At 38.0% G+C, this 6,922-nt stretch overlaps 1 protein-coding gene and 1 long non-coding RNA gene across 8 annotated transcripts in view; both read left to right on the top strand.

The window, feature by feature from the left end:
* Nucleotides 1-772, top strand: part of LOC116090132 — a 1,131-nt gene extending 359 nt beyond the window's left edge. Inside the window, exon 2 of one of the 2 annotated variants that reach the window (XR_004118569.1) lies at nt 399-772. This is a non-coding gene — a long non-coding RNA (uncharacterized LOC116090132). Of the gene's footprint in view, nt 1-178 lie in introns of both variants that reach the window. The other variant, XR_004118568.1, reaches the window with a different exon arrangement.
* Lrp1b (LDL receptor related protein 1B) overlaps nt 1-6,922 on the top strand; it is a 1,939,581-nt gene that overhangs the window by 21,724 nt on the left and 1,910,935 nt on the right. The window lies entirely within an intron of this gene.

Below are 6,922 nucleotides of genomic sequence, written 5' to 3'. Positions count from 1 at the left end.
GGAGAGGGAGAGAGGGAGAGGTAGAGAGAGAGAGAGAGAGAGAGAGAGAGGAGAGAGAGAGAGAAAGAGAGAGGACAGACCATGGTTATATTTTAAGGCTGATAAATAAATGTAGCCAATGGTATTCTGAAGTTTAACCAAATAAGGTATAGACTATTCCTTATTTTCTTTTAAAAAGGTCTTTTCTTTTAGAAGATTAAAAGGAAAAGATTATGAACATGTGTGGACATTACTTCCTGGGATGAGACCTAGGAAGAATAATCCTGCTAAGCAAACAAGACAAATTTTTGAATACACAGACGCTCACAATAGACTAAATTAAATAATACTACCAGCTAAAACCAGAGTGCTTCGGAATATCTTTAGGTTTGCATTGTACCCATTTTATCTCTGCCCAGATACACAGCCACAGCACTGAACCTAAAAATTTCAACATGGCCAGCTTTAAATAAACTATTTAGAACCCTGGGTTGACCACAGGCATTGCTAACTCCAAGGGTGCCAGTTTCCTCCATGCCAAACAGAAGAATAAGCCTGTCAAAAACAGGAATGAAGACAGCTGAGGAATAGCTGGTGAGACGCTTAATATCCATCCTTTTCATTTTGGGTGTCAGCATTGTGAGCATTTACCTCTCATGGTGGAGGGTGGAGGAGGCTTCGATAAACTGTGAAGGCTGTGTGGATTTAGAGCTGGTATTGGAGGACCCTGTAATAAAACAAACTCCTCTTTCAGGTTCCCCCAGTGATGAAGAATAAATGGCACTTGTATTTTTCATGGCTAATCTGGGGATTATTGGTCTCAAAAGGAAAAACAAAAACAAAAAACAAACAAACAAAAAACCCCACAAACGTTGCGTGTCATCTGAACTCCATCTTTGTAAACATCCTCCTGGGTGAAAGGGAAGTGAATAAGAATTGATGAATTACCTCTTGGCTTCATTAGACCTGGCCTGATTAAAGATTTGGAAGGTATTGTGAAAATACATCTAGTCCTCTGACAATCTTGTAAATGAAGCTCAACAGGTATGCACCAGAGTAGCGATCAAACATGTGTGATGAAGCTTTTACACAGATGACAGGCCCTGCCACTGAAACCTGAATTGGCACACAATTTAACTTGGCATGTCCTCGTGTTCAGCAGGTAGAAGTCAGCCAGTGTCAGGAGTTTAGAGACACCGCTTCTTCAGCATATTATCTTTATTACATCTTATGTTTCAGTCTGGCTTAAAATACTGTGCTACTCAGTGTGCATTTATTTATAGAATATGTTATCCCATTTCTTACATGATTAGAATGTTAAATATTTTTATGAAAGAAAAAAATTCGTGTCATTTCATTAAGTATTTGGCTGAGGCAACCTCCCATTATTATTGAACTATAAATTTGTACACTACCAATTACTCTAGTTAGCCTCCTCTATGACTGCCAAAAGGAAACACATTTAAAACAAAGTATATCATTTATTTCCTGTATTCAAAAAAAACAAAGGTTAGATAGAAGCACAGTCTTCATTAAACTTGTCAGGATGTAGGAATGGCAAAGGAACGTGGTTTTTAAGTGAATGAAAGAATATTAAGGTAGCTGTTACATTTTAGGGACTGTTTATGGATTTGTGTAGGAATTTTGACTTACTAAATTTGGCTTACTGTGTCTAGTGAATAAAGCTGATAAATTAAAAGTAAACAGTTTTATAAGAAACTTCAAATTGATTTTAATATTTAAATTAAAATATAGTTAATACATGCACTTTATATGACTTTTAAAAGCAAACTAAAAAGCATAAAATATGATTAGAACAATTTATCAGTTCATTCAGTTATTAAGAATACAGTTTCAACTACTAAGCTAATTAACCCTTTATTTTTAAAACTATTTATTTATTTTATATCCTGCTCACTGCCCCTGGTCACACTGTTCCACAATCTCTCCCCATCCTCATCACTTTGTCCTCTGAGCTGGTAGGGGCTCCCCTGGGTATCCTCAGGCACATCAAGTCTCTGTGGGGCTAGGCACATCATCTCCCACTGAGGCCAGACAAGTTCAGCTAGAAGAACACATCCCTAAGACTGTCAACAGCTTTTGGAGTAGTCCCTATCCAGTTGTTTGGTATCCACATGAAGACCAAGCTGCATATCTGCTACATATGTGCGGAGAGGCCTAGGTCCAGCCTGTGTATGCTCTTTGGTTGGTGATTCAATCTTTGAAATGCCAAAGTATACAGGTTTAGTTAACTCTGTTGGTCTACTAGGGTGGCCCCATGGGAAGACCTGGACCCATGAGATCTCTTAGACACTGCGCTACCAACCAGAGAGCGTACACCAACGGATATAAGGCCCCCAACACATGTACAGCAAAGGGCTGCCTGGTCTGGCCCCAGTGAGAGAAGCACATAACCCTCAAGAGACTTGAGGCCCCAGGGAGGCCAAGAGGGGTGGGGATGGGGTGGTGATGTCCTCTTGGAGACAGATGGCTGAGAAGAGGAGATATGGGATGGGGAACAGTCAGGGGAGGGCAGCAGGAGAAGGATGACATCTGGACCATAAAAAAGGATTAATGAATAAAAAGTTTAGGAGAACACTTTTCCATAAACCTCTCTCTCTCTCTCTCTCTCTCTCTCTCTCTCTCTCTCTCTCTCTCTCTCTCTCTTTCTCTCTTTCTCTCTCTGTCTCTCTCTCTCCCTCCTCCTCTCCTCCCTCTCTGTGTATATATGTGTTTATGTGTGTGTGTGTGTATGTGTATATGTGTGTGGTTTTTTGGTGTTTTCAAGACAAGATTTCGTTGTATAGCCTTGGTTGTCCTGGTACTTGCTTTTAGACCAGTCTGGCCGGGAACTCAGAGATCCAACTCCCTCTGTCTTCCAAGTACTGGGAGGAAAGGTATATTCTAGGATCACCTAAATATGTTAGCTTTTCTTATAAGTGACCATGTATGGGCAAGTATTTCTTTAATTTCCAAAGTATTTATTTAGTAATTTTGATTCTTTAAGACTACTGGTATTACTAATTTTACACATTCTTATTGATGTTGAGAGGAACTCATGCTGATAGGCAGCTTCATAGAAATTATTGCCAGATCTTTCTAGATGAATTTGTCAGTGCAAATTTGAGCTTTAGACAAACTAAATGTCTAGTAGAAGAATCTTCATATTTTCAAATTTCTGCCCTTTTCAGATGTTTAAGTCTTTAAAAGGGAGGTCTTTTCTTTTAGGATGAATGAAGAGCCATAATGTTCATAACTAAAACTTCAGCCCAGATCTACTGGGTTCTAATCCTTTTACCTTTTAGCTATAATGATGATGTGTTCCCCAAAATGACTGTACCAATCTTTGATGAAATGCAGTTCTGTGACTGTTAATCAAGATAAGACTTTGTTTTGTTTCGATTAGCTTTGCTTTGTTTTTTTTTATAAAAAACATCTCCAATATCAAGATTCACTACACCATTGTTTCTCTTTAGTAAAACAATGATGACACAGTCGGTTGCATAATGCCACTGGATGTGGTTTACATGCTCAGTAAGTTTGTGGAACCATTAGTGGATGTGTCATCATAGTCTATTGGACACATTCATACAATTCAGTGCTTTCAAGTTTTTGTAGTCAAACTAAAATTTTAATTTAAAGATATTTAGATATAAAGATAAGATCTGCAGATAGAGTAATTGGTTTGACTTTGATTTAAAAGTGTATGCCATATAAGGTAAAAGATTCAGGGGACAGCAGATTCTGGAGAGGTTGTGGAGAAAGAGGAACATTACTTCATTGCTGGTGGGATTGCAAACTGGTACAACCACTGTGGAAATCAGTTTGGCGGTTCCTCCGGAAATTGGACATAGTTCTACCGGAGGACCCAGCTATACCACTCTTGGGCATATACCCAAAAGATGCTCCAACATGTAATAAGGACACATGATCCACCATGTTCATAGCAGCCTTATTTATAATAGCCAGAACCTGGAAACAATCCAGATGTCCCTCAACAGAGGAGTGGATACAGAAATTGTGGTACATCTACACAATGGAGTACTACTCAGCTATTAAAAACAATAAATTTATGAAATTCTTAGGTAAATGGATGGATCTGGAGAATATCATCCTGAGCGAGCTAACCCAATCACAAAAGAACAAATATGGTATGCACTCTCTGATAAGTGATTATTAGCCCAGAAGTTTGGAGTACAGGAAGAACAACCCACAAACCACAAGAAACTCAAGAAGAAGGAAGACCAAAAGGTGGACATTTCATTCCTTCTTAAAAGGGGGAACCAAATACCCATGGAAGGAGTTGCAGAGATTAACTATGGAGCAGAGACTGAAGGAAGGACAAGCCAGCCTTAATATAGCTATCTCCTGAGAGGCTCTGACAGTACCTGACTAACACAGATGTAGAGGCTCACAGCCATCCATTGAACTGAGTACACAGTCCCCAGTGAAGAAGTTAGGGAAAGGACCTATGGAGATGAGGGGTTTGCAGTCCCTTAGGATGAACAACAATATGAAGTAACTAGTACCCTCAGAGCTCCCAGGGTCTCAACCACCAACCAAGGACTGCACATGGTGGGTCTGATTGTTCTGGAAGCACGTGTATAGTAGAGGATTGCAAATTCGATCATCAATAGGAGGAGAGGACCTTGGCCCTGTGAAGGTTCTATGCCCCAGTGTAGGGGAATGCCAGGGCCAATAAGTGGGAAAGTGTGGGGTGGCAGGCATGGGGAGGGGGAAGGCAACAGGGGTTTGTTCTTGTTGTTTTTGTTTGTTTCATTGTTTGTTTTTTGGAGGGGAAACTGGGAAAGGAGAAATTTACATGTAAATAAAGAAAATATCTAATTAAAAATAATTGTATGCCATATATTTACATATTCAAATATATATTTAGATATTTAAATATTTATTATTTTACTAGGAGGAGAGTGTTGGGTCATTTGGTTTTTTTGGTCAGAAAATCACTGCATAATTTAAGGTGGCTGTGAACTTCTGATCATTTTGCTTCTACCACCATATCCAGTTTTTACCTAAAATTATTTGATAGCATGTGTATCAAGGTAAATCTAGGAGAAATATTTAAAATACCCTTAGTTTCAACAATAAAACATTAAGTTTTCAATTCATATACCTCAAGTAACAGCTCCATTTTGATTCTTTTCTTAGGCCTTCAAAAAGTCATCCAGAATAACATTTTATCAGGATATAACCATCTAACATGTTTTATATCTGAATATGGATAACATGTGTAAAATATGGACAACATATGTCGAATATCAAAATATGTATAACATATGCAGAGATAGAGGCACAATATCACATCTCATATTCCATTTTTATGAAGTGTGAGCATGGCCAGCAGCTCACACTTCAGATCCAAATTGCAGATATCTCCTTTTCAACTTTGATATTGCCTAATTTTTACCAAAGTGAAAGTTGTATCTACAAGTATCTCTGAGACAATGTTGGTCGTATCCAAATATCAATTTGTGGTGTAGATGACATGCAGCTTTGCTGTGGGCCAGACTGTCAGAGCAGTAACTGCTGGGTTAGAATGAATTGAGCTGTAGCTCATCCTTCCTTGTCTACAAATTCTGTTGGCGTTGGCATTAGCAGAATCACTCCACCTCCCTCCCCAGATTCAAAAGCTATATGAATTACTTCCAGGAACTGAGAAGAGTTCAAGGAGGATGAGAATCAGCTTAAAGTAGGTGGTTGTATGTAATTGTCATTTGCAGGCATTCCTTGCATGGCTTGAGTCCTCGAATCCTAACTAGAGGCAATGAGGGAACGAGTTAAGGACATACTCACAGACACATTTACAGAAAGGCTGGCATCTAGTGCTATGGGGCTTTGATCAAAAGTATTCGATACCCTGAAATCTCAGCCTGTTTATTACGTACAGTTGAAAAAAGGAGTACAGATATTGCATACTGATAAACAAGGAGGCAGAGTAATTTTATTAAGATGAATAAGAGTAGGTTTAGGTAATCTCAATTGCAGCAGTCTCTGTAGAGGGCCAGTCTTCTAATAGTAAGCTGGGAAGAAGCTACAGTGAATATTTATTGTACATACCAACAGCATTTATATTAGGATCAGAAGAAGGCTTAGCAGCCATGCCTCTGAACCTTCTCTGGTTAAGGATTTACCATTTCCATGGATCTGAGACATTTGGATCCTTAACATGGCTATGCCCTTGTCAAGAACCCACATGAACTGAGGTCTTCACTGACTTCCAACAATTAACGAATGATTTCTCTGTCTCTGTCTCTGTTTCTGTCTCTGTCTCTGTCTCTATCTGTCTCTTTCTCTCTCTCTGTTTCTCTCTCTCTCTCTCTCTTGCTTTCTCTTCATTCTTTTTCTTCTTCCATCTCATTCTTTCCCTCTTGAATCCTACCATTTTCAATATAAATATAGCCACAAGTGTATTGAGAAAAGAGGGTAGAGAGCTTGTTTACTATTTATTTATTATTCTAATTATTATTATTCTAATTATTATTATTAACATCATCATTGTCATCATCATTATTATTAAAAGAAGCTAAATTTAGTATATCTTAAGAACAAACTTAGTGTGAAATCCTCAGCTCAATTTCTTTATCATCTTCAAGACTTATGAATTGAGATCAGTTATTATTTTTAAGATTTCATCATTCCCATTTACTAAGAATTATTTTTTTCTTTTTTCTTTTACTCTGATTATTATTGTCATTATTTTCTATGAAACGTAATCCAAGCTTCAAAGTGTGTTTTAGCCATTCATTATTTCTGTAAATTACAGATTTTAACACATAAATTAAGAACAAATCTCATGCTGCTTGAACAATCAGACCCCTCTATGTGCAGCATGTGATTTGTTCTTAATTTATGTGTTAAAATTGTTCAAGCAGCATGTGTATGGTAGAGGATTGCAAAATCGATCATCAATAGGAGGAGAGGACCT

The sequence above is a fragment of the Mastomys coucha genome, unplaced genomic scaffold (genome assembly GCF_008632895.1).
Source record: "Mastomys coucha isolate ucsf_1 unplaced genomic scaffold, UCSF_Mcou_1 pScaffold15, whole genome shotgun sequence".
NCBI lineage: Eukaryota > Metazoa > Chordata > Mammalia > Rodentia > Muridae > Mastomys > Mastomys coucha.
The sequence above is the reverse complement of the archived record's forward strand: the minus strand, read 5'-3'. Positions and strand labels throughout refer to the sequence as shown.